Below are 14,628 nucleotides of genomic sequence, written 5' to 3'. Positions count from 1 at the left end.
TTAAACCATGAAGCTGAGAACATTGCCTTCTAGAAGGAAGGCATCTCTTGCTGACACTCACAGGTTGCCAGGCTGGGACTTGGGAACACCAGGCTCACAAATGCCCCATACATGTAAGCAGTTGGCTTGTCTATGTCTCATGCCTTGAGGAAGGTGAAACATCAAGATGTTGTACTGCTGTCTGAACATACCTGGCTGGAGCTAGGCTTCTGGGGGCTTGGCTGAAGGTTTGAAGGAGCCACCTGAGGTGACTCAGATAAGTAGCAACATGGCAGGGAGGAGAGGAGCAGAGGCAGCAGAAGGAAAGAGAAGAACAAAGGGCCTTGTTGTAGGCTGGGGCAGGTAATGGTCTTCCTGCTCCAGCCTACAACAGTATTATACACTGTGTCTATATTCCTTGCCAGATTGGCCCATAAAAATGGCATTAAACACATAAGCCATATGAGCTATAATAATCCTGAACTAGTAAGGTTACCTGAGTTTCTGTGAACTTGACGGAGTACTCACTGAGCATTTTTATAGCATTTGTTACTATTAATTATTTTGTTAAAAATAACAAAGTATACTGAAGAATGTCTTTTCCCTTACTGTCCCCAAACTGATCCCACTTCTAGAGTTTTCTACTGATAGTTTCCTATGTGTCTTGTAGATATTTTCTTTGTATACATAACCATAGTAGGTATAAAGTCCACAGACATCACTCAGAAAGTGACATTTAAAGTGTCACTGAAGGAGGACAGGAAGTGAGTCATGTAGCTATGGGGGCTGGGGAGTCCCAAACAGGGAATAGCAAGTGCTGAGCCCCTGGATGGGACTGGTGGGCTTGGGGAGAATAGCAAAGAGGACCTGAGGCTGGAGCAGAGGGAGGGAGGAGGAGAGGTGTGGGTTGGGGTGGAGAACAAATAGGGCTTTGTAGGTCAGTGTAGGAGCTTGGGCTTTAACTCTGAGTAAAAGGAGCATCTGTGAGCAGAGGCACAGCATGATCTGACTTTTTAATAGTGGGGAGAATCATTTGGAGGCTGTTGTGTAATAATGCAGGTGAGAGATGATGGTAGCAAGAAGCTTGATGGTCGTGGAATGTAAAAATAATTGCATGCTGGATATATTTTCAAGGCACAGCTAATGTGATTTGTTGTTGGATTGGTTGTGGAGTGTGAGAATGAGAGGAATGTAGGGCAACTTCTAAATTTGGTGGCTGACAGCCAGAAAGACATGGTGGAAAATTCATGGTGGGGCCAGTGTTCCAAACCAAGCCCACTGGGCACAGGGTCTGTACTTCCTCCTCCATACAGTCTTGCCTCCCAGGCACCACATGACCTTCCATAACACTGGGTGTGGTAATAATTTGCACTCCAAGGCAAAGAACAAAATATCAGAATATTGCCTTCTGTTAAGCTGGAGACTTTTTAGCTCAAATCAATTATAGTGTCTGAAAGAGTGTTCTGTTGGTCATTTCTGATACTTAACAGATGCTTACTAGAACCCAGATAATTCGTCTCTAGAATTCTGGACTTGCTGGTTGGGAATGATTGCACTACAGCATTATTCTAGAAAGTCTAATGTTTCTGTTTTTGGTGACTACATTCTCTGTACAACAGTTTCATGGGGTTTCTTTTGTTCATCGATCACTTTCTGTGCCTTATAATGAAAACACAGTGAAGACAAATGTGCTATTTATAATTTTCTTCCTGGAGCCATTTCAATTAAAAGTTAATTAAATGTCTTCACATCATAATTTTAAAGTATTCTTTCAGTAATAGTGAGACAATGTAAAAGCTGTAAGAGTCCCCAAGTCTAAAATAAACTTATGCAAATACCTTTTCAAAATGCCACAGTATGCACAGATGCATTACTTAAACATGGTTAGTACTTTTATGTCTTTATTAATTTTATTAATTAAACTATAGAAAGGATGACTTGGGATTAAGGAGTATTCAGGGAAGACTTTTCACAGTGTTAGAGAACAGCATGGTAGGGGATGTTGAGCCTTCTTTGCTTTGGAGCCGGTGGTTCTCACATTTTGGTGCCTACCAGGAAACACTCGAAGAACTGGTGAAGTGCACGAAGGCCTGGGTTCACCCAAGTTGGATGTGGCCTGGGCCTTTTGTATTTTTCTGTGGTTCCCCAGGTGATTTTGAATACCCACCAAAATGTGAGAGCTACTTCTTTAGAATGCCAAACTTCCTTAGTATTTTGGGTCAGTGAGTCTGGATTCTGAACATGACACCGTAGCAGGTGAAATCTGTTCTGCTCAATGCTTTGGGTGCCTTAGGTGTGATATCTAACTCCAGCCTTCCAGGAGTGTGATGTCTGAAAATAGCTGAAGTCAGCAGGGGTCCCAAACATTTCATGCCTAGGAACACAAAATACACTCTTTCCTTAGAAAGTGAGCTGTGGAATTCTGTAGCTCCATTGATAAGACTGCAAATGTGTGGGTTTGCAGGTGACATATTGATTTGCAGCAAAGCAATTCTCTTATTTCTCTGCCAAATATATCTTTCCCTATAGGAACCCCTAAGTCTATTTTCCTGCCAAGAACCCTATCGTGGTTATAAGTGGAGGAAGGGGAGGCTGTGTGGACTCACTCCAGCATTAGAGATGAAGTCTCCCTAATCAAAGGCAGCAGAAGATGCAAATTTAAAGTCAAGGGAAACGGTTTCAGCAGGGTTTAGACCATTTTAATTCCATATTTTATGTCCACTGTGGGAAAGACATCTTGAACTTCCCAATAATAGTAACCGTTAAAAAGTGCTAAGTGACCGGGCATGGTGGCTCATGTCTGTAATCCCAGCACTTTGGAAGGCTGATGTGGGCAGATCATTAGGTCAAGAGATCGAGACCATCCTAGCCAACATAGTGAAACTCCCTCTGTACTAAAAAACAAAAATTAGCTGGGCATGGTGGCACACACCTGTAGTCCCAGCTACTTGGGAGGCTGAGGAAGGAGAATTGCTTGAACCCGGGAGGCAGAGGTTGCAGTGAGCCAAGATTGCACCACTGCACTCCAGCCCAGCAAAAGAGCAAGACTCTGTCTCAAAAAAAAAAAAAAAAAAAAAAAAAAGGGCTAAATATTGTTCCAATAACATTCTGGACAATATTTTAGTTCTCATAAACTCAACTGAAGTTTCAGTATTAGGCTCATTTCACAGAAGAGGAAATGGAGGTACAGAGACCCTGCCCAAGGCCATGCCTGTTATGGGAGCTAAGATCCAAACCCAGACTGACTGGCTGCAAAGTATATAATTTTAACCATTATGCTGTGCTGTCTCCCAACCTAGCAGGATTTATGCCCCTCCACCCCATTCCACTATGCAGGCCTAGGAATCATAAATGGGAGTGATACAGAGAGATGAACACTACAAGGCAGCCCTGCAGACAGTTGAGGTGTCTGGTCTCAGGCAAGACAACTGGGGGTTCCTGGGAGTCCTCCCTTGCCTGAGAAACAAGGACCAGGGTGGGATGAGGGTGGGGACGGAGGCATGCAGGGAGGTGGTCAGTTGGAATGCAGTGGCACAGCTGAACTTATTCCTTACAGGTGGCATCCATTGTGATTGGGCAGTGCCTGTGGCTTATCAATCCTTGAATGTTCTAAGTGTCACTCCTGGATGTATATTCCTCTCCCTGAGGAGAGGAATGGCTCCCTGAGAGCCATTGCTGGCTTGATGATAGGCCCTGAATTATCAAGGACCTTGTACTAGGACAGAAGAGGGGCCAGATGTTTAATGGGCCATCAATGTCTGCTGACAAGTGGCAAGCTGTGAGCTATTGGGAAGGCTTGAGTTGTGGGGTGGGAGTGGCAGAGGGTAGAGGAGGTTCAATGAATAGGATGAACACCATCATCCAGGGCAAGATTTCTAAAACTTGGTAATACAAGGATCCTTTCTTTCCGAGATGAAATCTCGCTCTTATCTGCCAGGCTGGAGTGCAGTGGTGCAATCTCGGCTCACTGCAACTTCTGTCTCCTGAGTTCAAGCAATTCTCCTGCCTCAGCCTCCTGAGTAACAGGGATTACAGGTGCCCACAAACACACCTGGCTAATTTTTGTACTTTTAGTAGAGACGGGATTTTGCCATGTTGGCCAGGCTGGTCTTGAACTCCTGACTTCAGGTGATCCACCTGCCTTGGTCCACTGAAAGCCCTGGGATTATAGGCATGAGCCACCATGCCCAACCAATACTATGTTGAATAGAAGTGGTGAGAGAGGGCAAGTGCAACAGGCATTTGTCTTGTGCCTGCTTTCAAAGGGAATGCTTCCAGTTTTTGGCCATTTAGCATGATATTAGCTATGGGTTTGTCAGAAATAGCTCTTATTATTTTGAGATACGTTCCATTGATATCTAGTTTATTGAATTTTTAGCATAAAAGGCTGTTGAATTTTGTCAAAGGCCTTCTCTGCATCTATTGAGAGAATCATGTGGTTTTGTCTTTAGTTCTGTTTATGTGATGGATTACGTTTATAGATTTGCATATGTTGAGCCAGCCTTTCATCCCTGGGATGAAGCTGACTTGATCGTGATGTACTTTTTGATGTGCTGTTGGATTTGGTTTGCCTGTATTGAGGTTTTTCGCATCAATGTTCATCATGGATATTATCCTGAAAATTTATTTTTTTAGTTGTGTCTTTGCCAGGTTTTGGTATCAGGATGATGATGGTCTTTTAAAATGAGTTAGGGAGGATTCCCTCTTTTTGTATCGTTTGGAATAGTTTCAGAAGGAATGGTACCAGCTCCTCTTTGTACCTCTGGTAGAATTCAGCTGTGAGCCCATCTGGTCCTGGACTTTCTTTGGTTGGTAGGCTATTAATTGCTGACTCAATTTCAGACCTTGCTATTGGTCTATTCACGATTCAACTTCTTCCTGGTTTAGTCTTGGGATGGTGTAAATGTCCAGGAATTTATTTATTTCTTCTAGATTTACTTGTTTCTTTGCATAGAAGTGTTTGTAGTAATCTCTGATGGTAGTTTGTATTTTTGTGGGATCGATGGTGATATCCCCTTTATCATTTTTTATTGCATCTATTCAAATGTTCTCTCTCTTCTTCTTTATTAGTCTGGCTAGCAGTCTATCTATTTTGTTGATCTTTAAAAAAAAAAAAAACCCAGCTTCTGGATTTATTGATATTTTTGAAGGGTTTTTTGGTGTGTCTCTATAACCTTCAGTTGTGCTCTGATCTTAGTTATATCTTGTCTTCTGAATAGCTTTTGAATTTGTTTGATCTTGCTCCTCTAGTTCTTTTAATCATGACATTAGGGTGTTGACTTTAGATCTTTCCTTGTTTCTCTGGTGGGCACTTAGTGTCTAGAGGGGAACTTTTAGCACTGTTTTAAATGTGTCCCAGAGATTCTGGTGCATTGTGTCTTCATTCTCATTGGTTTCGAAGAACAGCTTTATTTTGCCTTCATTTCATTATTTATCCAGTGGTCTTTCTGGAACAAGTCTTTCAGTTTCCATGTGGTTGTGTGGTTTTGAGTGAGTTTCTTAATTCTAAGTTCTGATTTGATTGCACTGTGATCTGAGAGACTGTTTTTTATGATTTCCATTCTTTTGCATTGGCTGAGGAGTGTTTTACTTCTAATTATGTGGTCAGTTTTGGAATAAGTGTGATGTGCTGTGAGAAGAATGTATATTCTGTGGTTTTGGGGTGGAGAGTTCTGTAGATGTCAGTTAGGTCTGCTTGGTCCAGATCTGAGTTCAAGTCCTGGATATCCTTGTTAATTTTCTGTCTTGTTGATCTGTCTAATATTTACTTAATGGTCAAATAAAACATTAATTATAAATTCTTTATCTTTACAAATTATAAAACAGAAAGATGTAAAATGACATAACAATAAAATTCAAATTAGTGGCACTGATTTAATGTGATAGATGCATTTACTTTGCTGAAACAGCCATACCTTGTAATATAACCATGGGATTGGAACTACAGGCTCTTTGGATGCAGATACCTTCATGTCACATGTGATAGGATGACTCGGTTAACATTGTACAGTTGTCTACTGCGAGACCTTTGTGAAGCCCTTTGGCTTCCATCATATACAAAAATGTTATTGATGAGTTATGTCCATTTCTGAATAACTCCTTGGTGCCAATGTGATTGTGCTACAAACTCAGGTACCAATGTTGTATGATGGTTCTTGGTTATAAGGGGGTGATTAGATAATAAATAATGTGCTTATTTTTATTTTTTTAAATTTGGTATTATGTTTCACTGGAAATTAAGCCCTTATAAGAGCAGTGGCTTTGTTTTGCTCTCTGCTGTATTTTTGGTGCTGAGCATAGTACCTAGAACAGCTCTGCCCTATAGATATATAATCCAACCATAGATATCTGTAGATATGAATCACACATGCAATTTGGAATTTTCTAGTAGCCACATTTCAAACAGTGAAAAAGGAACAGGTGGAATTAACTTTAATAACATTATATTTATCCCAGTATATTCAAAATACTATCATTTTATGTGTAATTGATATTCAAATCACTAATGAGATATTTTACATTTTTTTGTTCTAAGTTTGCAAAATTTGGTATGAATTATTTTACATTTAAAGCATCTCTCAGTTAAGGCTAGCCACATTTCAAGTGCTCAGTAGTCACATGTGGCTAGTGGCTACTATATTGAACAATACAGATATAGAAGATAATAGGTACTTAATAAACTTTAAAAAAACGTTGCTGATGGCCAGATGCAGTGGCTCATGCCTGTAATCCCAACACTTTGGGAGGCTGAGGCAGGCAGTTCAGGAGGTTAGGAGATCAAGACCAACCTGGCCAACATGGTGAAACCCCCCATCTCTACTAAAAATACAAAATTTAGCCAGGCATGGTGCCGCTCACCTGTAGTCCCAGCTGTTCGGGGAGGTTGAGGCAGGAGAATCCCTTTAACCTGGGAGGCAGAGATCATGCCATTGTACTTCAGACTGGGCAACAATAAGTGAAATTCCATCTCAAAAAAAAATGTTGCTCTATGAATGATAAAAAGAACTTTGAGGTCCTCAAACGTTCAAACATGCTGGTTTCAGTGATTCTGATGCTGTCACTCATATTATAGTGGGGAAACAAACAAAAGAAGTGATTGTAAACCTCTTATTTCTCAGGTGAATAAATGCAGTGGCATCTTCCTACCTGGACACCTTGCATCCAGCCTAGCTCCCTTGTAATCATTGCTACCCAGGACAGCTAGATTGCCTTTTCCTAAAGTGCAAAGCTTATTAAGTCCCTTCCTTGTTCAAAAACCCTCCAGTGGCTTCTCTTCAACATTAAAATAAAGTCCAGATTCCTTAGCATGGATTGGAAGGCCCATGATGATCTGGCCCTTATATTCTCTGCCACATCCAGACTGGATTTATTCCTGTTTTTTTTTTGTTTGTTTGTTTGGTTGGTTGTTTGTTTTCACATGCTGCTTCATGTGTCTGCAACATTCCTTCTCCTCATTCCTTGGCTAACTCTCACGTATCAATGAAGTACAGGTTAAATGTCACTACTGCCAGGAAGCGCTCCCTGACCCCATGGACTATTTAGCTCTCTGATTCTTGCTGCTGTTTACTGCTCTAGTTAAATATTCTTTACTCTCAGCTCCCACATCAAAGCCCTGTTTTCAGGAGCTGTACCTCTTACTTTTTGGCAGCTGGGACAGCTTAGGAAAGACAAAGTCTGACTTGGATCGTAAAGGACTAGGAGATTTTATTGTCATCACAAAGTGCGGTCAGAAGTCTTGAGAGAAAAGAATTGGACATTTTCTACTTGGTTAAAAAATGTTAGGCTAAGCCTTAAGTAAATTGCAGAAATCCCATTCTTCCCATCACCATGTGGATCAGGGAAATATTCTAGTTAAGGTCAGCTGGCCACTGTGTTCTTTATTCCGGTTGGGAGCTGTGAGTTGTTGGAAAACTTGTGACTCCTCTGTCCTTGGGTATTGAGGGCTCCTCCTAGGTCCTCCCCCTCATCAATTAAAATGACTCACACAGCAATGATATTTAGCATACAAATTAACTAGAACAGTGGTTCTGAACCACAGGAGCATCTCAGAATCACCAGGGAGTTTTCCTAAAATACAGCTATTACATATCCACTCTCCCCTACTCCCCTTCTAGGCCCATGAATCAGAATCTCTCAGGATGGGGGCCACCAATATGTACTATGTGTAGGCTTCTCAGACAACTCTGATATTTCATATCTGGTTAAGAATTACCGAGCTAGAGTAAGAAGAGCAAAGTAACCTAAAACCAGAGGCTTCGCAGATTATGATGGCTGGCTTCTTAAGAAGGCACTGTAGGTGGCTAGGGGCAATAACATTTCTTATTCCAGGAGCACAGTCTGGAAGAACTATTAACCAGGGGTTGGAAAGGGCACCTAGTATTGAAAGGCAAGAGAATTCGGAACTCAACTGATCAGGCTTTATTTGTTCCTTGTGCAGCTAGCTTGTAATCTTAAGTTTTTATTGCAAAACTGCCAATTTGGTTTTACAATGCAATAAAAGTCTGATGTGTTATGACACTTTGCATTTGTTATTCACTGTATCTGTTAAAAGATGAAATAGTTTATTAAAAATTGTTCTCAAGCCACGTTCAAACGCCGGTTTGTAAAGACAAGGTAGCAAAGTAAAATCTGATGTTTTATCATCTATTGGCCATGAGGCTTTAGAGGTGAAGTTGAAAAGTAGTACCTGTATATTTGGGGTGGGGATTGAGGGAGACATAGTGTTGGCCACCACAGTATTTGATATTTTTCAACACGTACTTACTGAGGGCCTATGATATGCCAGATCTAGTTTCTAGCAGTGAAAACAAAGCCCAAATCCATGCCCTCATAGAGCTTACATTTTTATGGGAAAAAATACATGAATAAGTAAGTTATTATATAGTACTATAGATGTGGTAATTACTATGGAGAAAAATAAAGCCTAGGAGGAGGATAGACATTATTGTGTGTGGAGTGGGAATGGACAGGAGGGTGTTGGTGACACTTGAGCACAGACCTAGAGGAGAAAAAGGGATGAACCATGCAGGTATCTCGGAGTAAAGTGTTCCAGATGGAATGGTAAGTGCAAAGACCCTGAGGCAGGAGAATATTTGGAACATCTGAATGGTAAGGGGATGGTAGGAGTTGAGGTGGGGAGGTAACAAGGGGCACAGGTGGCTACAGCAAGGAGGTCAGCTTTTACTTTGAGTGAGATGAACAGTCATTGCCGACTTTTGATCCAAGATGTAAGAGACATAATTTTAAGAGGATTATTAGGATAGTGGATGGGAACTGCACTCTCCAGAGACAATGGTGAGGCAGGAAGACCCTTTAGGAAGCTGTTGCAATATCCTAGAAGTGGCTTGGACCTGAGTCACAGAGGTGAAGGTAGCGAGAAGGCAGGCAGATTCTCAGTACATTTTACAGGTAGAGCTAACAGGATTTGCTGAATGCAGGGTGTTGAAAATATGTGCTTTGAATGAAGAGATCCCCCAAACGGGCTTTGTGTGAGTAACATGGCTGTTTATTCACCTGGGTGCAGGTGGGCTAAGGCTAAAAACGGCATTAACAAAGGGCAGTGGGATAGAAGTTGGTTTTATAGGTTTGGGGTGGGCAGTGGAGAGTTACAGAGTCAGATCAGTTACAGTGGTGGGGGTAGGGGCAAGGAGTATATATTACCATAAGTTCAGTTAGACTGGCAGGTGGGATAAGAGTAGTTAAGATGGCAGGGTGGGGTGGTGAAGAGTATTCACATTATCATAATAACAGTTAAGATGCAGGGTAGGGTGAGGGGCTTGTCCGGGGAAGCTCCACTGGGTGATTAGGGACAACGGCGAATGCAGACAGCGGGTGGGAGACGATCAGCTGAAGCAAGCAGGACTTCAGACTTCAGGCTTGCACATGGAGGCCTGATATACCTGTCTCTTTATATATAGAGAGAAAGAATTAGAGAAGGGGCGATAACAGGCTTCAGGGGATGGGGGCGAATTTTCTCAAGGCTTCTTCGAATGGGATTGGGGGTGGGGTGGAAACCTAAAAATGGGAAAGAATTTAGACTGCTGGGAGATTTCGGGGAAATGGGTAATATTGTGAGGTTGTTAGGAGCATTTGTCGTATTGACTAATTGGTTATTGCTTGTATACAATTTTGTAGGAATTGAGAGATTAATTGGAAAAACACTTAAATAAGTGAAGGAGAAAGACAGTATTAGAGGACTAAGGATTGGAAGAAGCCATGACTCCCAGTTAGTGTCCAGCCAGGTCCAGAATAACCATTTGCCTGATTAGTGAGCTTTTGGCCTCTGTCTCTTAATTTATTGATGGCATTGTATACGAGGCCAGGATGGTTTACGTAAAAACATTTTTTTGGAGCTTTGGACCCAAATGCCAAGGGAATCAGCAAGGGCTGCTGCTGTTAAAAGTTGTAGCAGGGTTGGGTGGGGTAACTGTGCAGGGAGAGCTTTTGTTTTTGTGGCGGTAGGAGGAAGTGTGTGGTATTTGTAAGTAACCACTTAGTTTCATTAACAAGATGGGGCATGAGCAGAGAATGGAGCCAGATTAAGAGTGAAATATGAGCTGTAATTGCCTGGAGGAAATGTGTAAACCAGCACCTTGAACAAAAACAGGGCATGTAAAACTAAATAAGTACAGTGAATTTGGGCACAGTTAGACAGAAAATAATAGAAACAGACCTTTAGAGTTGTGGTGTAAGTAGTAGGGGTGACTGCATAAAGGTGGAGAAGGCGAGGGGCTGAAAGTAAGTGTGAGGTATAAAGAGAAAACTTTGGAGGCTGTGAGAGCTAGGGGCAAATGGGGCATAGCCTGTGATTTTGAGGGATTTTAAGAGTATGAGGGCAGCAGGTGCTGCTGTGTGTTATGAGGGCCAGCCCAGGACTGCTAGGTTAAGTTGTTTGGATAAAAAGGCTACAGGCTCTGGGCCTGGCTCCTGTGTAAGAATTCTGACCGCACAGCCCTGGATTTTAGCAGTATATAATGAAAAGTGTTGAGACAAGTTGGGGAGAGCTAGGGAGGGAGCAGTTTTTAGAGCTGTTTTTAAGGAGTGAAAGGGGGAGTGAGGAGAGGATTTAGGATGAATAGGGTTGGATAAGTTTTCTTCAGTGAATTTATATAATGGTTAGTTAGAAGAGCAAAACCTGGTATCCAGAGGTGAAACCAGCAACCACACCCTGGAAGGAGAGAAGCTGTTTGGTGGATGGGGTTGGGATTTGGGAAATTAACTGGATATGGTTTGCAGGGAGAGCATGTGTATGCTGGTGAAAGATTGTAACATATGGGAATAAATTTGGGTTTTGGAAGGAATATATGTTACCCCTTTGAGTATAGATGCTGAAGAAGCAGGAGGGTGATTTGAAAGGCCATGTTGCAATAGACAAGTGATAATAGGCTTACACCTTTTAAAGCCTGTTGTGGGATGGGGTACTGGGGCTGGGCAGGGTAAGACTGGTTAGGTTTTAAGGGGATGATGAGGGGTGAGTGATTTGTAGCAACGGATAGGAAGGCGGTATTTTACACCTAGGGTTAAGGTAAGGGGACATGACGGGACCTATTGAGGGAGGTTTGGGTTTAGGGAGGAGGGAGGCAATGAGATGCGGCTGTAGCTTAGGGTTAGTTATGGAGGCAGACAATTTTGTTAGGGTATCTTGGCTTAACAGGGGAACTGGACAAGTGGGGATGATTAGGAAAGAATGTGGAAAGGAGTGCTGACCTAATTGACACCAAACTTAGTTTTGAGAGGCCTGGAAGCCTTGCTGTTAATTCCCACAACAGTTATGGAGGCCAAGGAGACAGGTCCTTGAAAAGAAGGCCGCGTGGAGTGGGTGGCCTCCATGTTGCTTAAGAAGGGGATGGATTTAACCTCCACTGTAAGAGTTACCCGAAGTTTGGCGTCTGTGATGGTTCAGGGGGCTCCCAAGATGCTTGGGCAGCGTTAGTCTTTAGCCACCAAGCTGAGGATTGGAGCTTTGGGAGGAGCGACGTGAGTTGGACAGCTGACTTTGTGTGGGGGACCCCCCCGCACAGACTGGGCAGGGCTTAAGAGGAATTCTGGGCTGCAGGCATTCCTTGGCCCAGAGGCCAGGTTTCCCACACTTAAAGCAAGGTGCAGGAAGGGCAGCTGGACGCACTGCAGTCTGGGCACTTTGAAGCTTTTGTGAGCTGTTGGTGTGGCTGGGATTTGTCTTACAGCAGAGGCGAGCATTTGTAGTTCTGAGATGCGATGCTGCCAGGCAGGTTTTTCCCTATTGAACACCTTGAAGGTGAGGTTGCTTAATTCCTGTTGTGGGGATTTGAGGGCCAGATCTTAATTTTTGTGCCTTTTTGTAATGTTAGGGGCTGATTGGGTGATAAAATGCATATTAAGCATTTTTCACTGGTGAGAGAAGGATGACATTTAATTTACTCCAGGTGAGATTATAGGACTGGGTTAAGTATTGGAGGATTTGATGAAAAGGAGCCTAACCGGTGGCCAATTTGGGAAAGATTGGCCAAAGAGAAAGGAATGTGCACCTTAACTATGCCTTTGGCTCCAGCCACCTCTGGAAGGGGGAATTGTTGGGAGGGGCAGAGGAGGTAGCCGTGGGACTAAACTGTAAGCTGGGCCAAGTGTGAGGTGGGGAGGTGACAGGAGAGGCATACGGAGGTGGGTTGTGGGCAGAGGAAGAGAAGCAAGGCTTTGAAGGGTGGGGTTAGGTCCTGGATTAGGGCCTGGTTTGGACAGGCAGGGAGGAGAAAGATTGGAAGGGTTGATAGACAAGGAGGAGTCTGGGTTACCAGCAGAGGAAGGAGGGGCAGACTGAAGGGAAAGAAGAAGTAGAGATTAGGGAGGGATTGGTATGTAAAAAATGATGCCTGGATGTAGAGAATTTTAGACCATTTGTCCATGTTGCAACAAAAATTGTTTAAATCTTATAGAGAGGTACCAGTTTTTGGCCAGTTGGAACCATTGTTTAACTTGTATTGTGGCCATGCAGTGGCCCAGTAAAGAGAATGCAGTGTTACAGAAGAAGATGAGATATTTAGGTTTTAGGTCAGGAGACAGTTGAAGAGGCTTGAGGTTTTTTAGAATACAGGCCAGCAGAGAGGAGGGAGGGATAGAGGACGGACAATTGCCCGTGTTTCTGGAAAGTCAGCAGACAAGGAAAATGGGCACGCAACCCAGTCACTTAACAGGTGTCCCTAGTTGAGCCTGGGTTGTACCTTCTCGTTGGTTGGCAATTAAAGAGAGCGTCCTCTGCGTTGACCTGCCACCAATATTAGCCATAAGCCTGGTGAGCGAGTGACTAGGGTGGACGTCTCCACGATAGTCAAACCCCTGGGGAAAGCTGGGTCCCAGGATCCATGACCTACTTAGGAATTTTCCGGTCCTGAACCTCACGGAAGAACCTGGTTTACCTGATTTTCCTTGTCTTGTGGTGGAAAAAAGGACAAAACTGAAAGGGGGAGGAAGTGGAAAGGAAAAGACAAAAGAATGGGAAAGCAAAAGAGACTGCTCAGCAAAATAGCCGGTGGTATGCATCTGTGGGCTAGTCTGATGAACCCACGTTGGTAGGTAGGTTCCTTCATGGAGGGAGCACAAGAACTCCTGTAGGAGTTCCCCTGTCTCGGGTTTTGGCACCAAATGTTGAAAATGTGTGCTTTTCTGAAAGAGTGAAGGAAGAGGCAGGTTTCTGGCCTGAGCAACTGGAGGAATAGGGTGGCAGTTCACTGAGTTAGGGAAGACCATCATGGGGGATGGGGGAGCAGAATGCGGGCAATGCCTGGAAGTTCAGGAATTTGGTTCAGACCAGCTTACAAAAGTGAGTTGAGGTTTGGTTTGTTGCAGCACTAAAGTTGCTGCTACACAGAGTTGCTGATTCTAAAGTCTTGATGTATCATTAAGCTTTCTAAGAAGAGGCACAATGGAACCACAAGGCTCAGGACTTAGGTTCTCTTCCCTACGTGGCTGGGAGACACTGTGAAATGAGAGCAGATGTTTTTGGGAATCCAGGCTTCATTTTCTTCATCAGTAAAAGAGGGTTAAAATATGTGCTCTATAAAGTCCCCTGTAGCTCTGTCATTCTGAAAACTTTGTCTGGATCATTCACTTATAGGCTACATTTTTGCCTTAGTAATAGTGAAGACTAACTTTGATCCCCAGTAAAGCAAATTATTATCCTCCAAGAAGAATTTTAATCTTCTCATTAGTAGCTATGTACTGTAAAAATTGTACTTAATTATGATTATCATATTTAAAATTTAGAGAAAAACATCACAAAAAAGACATTTTAATAAATTATATCAGGACAGAAAATTTTGGATAATCTTTTTTCCTACTAGAAAATGACCAACAAAAGTTGTCATTTGACCTGAGTTAGTGAGGTGGCAGGAAGCATTAAGACTCTGGGGAGGGTGTGAATCTAGTGTGTAGACTCCACAATTTCGGGAAGAACCAAGCCCTTTTCTTTCACAGCTGGGAGGCCGGTATCCTGGGTAAGTTCTTAAGCCCAGTTCACCCACCACCTGGAAATAGACTAAAAGATGTTAGTGGGGGGACATGGTGGGAGTGAGACTGGCCCTTTGGTTTGCTTGGGAGCTGGGTAAGGCCAGTGACTGCCAGCTTTCCCCCACTTCCCTGACAACCTGCACGACTCATCAGAGGCAGCCATAATCC

The 14,628-nt window shown here is 43.0% G+C and overlaps 1 long non-coding RNA gene across 1 annotated transcript; it reads left to right on the top strand.

Moving 5' to 3' along the window:
• The first annotated feature begins 9,665 nt into the window (after positions 1–9,665).
• LOC116539366 lies at positions 9,666–12,625 on the top strand. Its single transcript, XR_004264020.1, has 3 exons — positions 9,666–9,676; positions 10,444–10,448; positions 12,359–12,625. It is a non-coding gene; the product is annotated as an uncharacterized LOC116539366 (long non-coding RNA).
• The last annotated feature ends 2,003 nt before the right edge of the window (positions 12,626–14,628 follow it).

The sequence above is a fragment of the Sapajus apella genome, unplaced genomic scaffold (genome assembly GCF_009761245.1).
Source record: "Sapajus apella isolate SASKATOON/1434 unplaced genomic scaffold, GSC_monkey_1.0 scaffold4, whole genome shotgun sequence".
Taxonomy (NCBI): domain Eukaryota; kingdom Metazoa; phylum Chordata; class Mammalia; order Primates; family Cebidae; genus Sapajus; species Sapajus apella.
The sequence above is the reverse complement of the archived record's forward strand: the minus strand, read 5'-3'. Positions and strand labels throughout refer to the sequence as shown.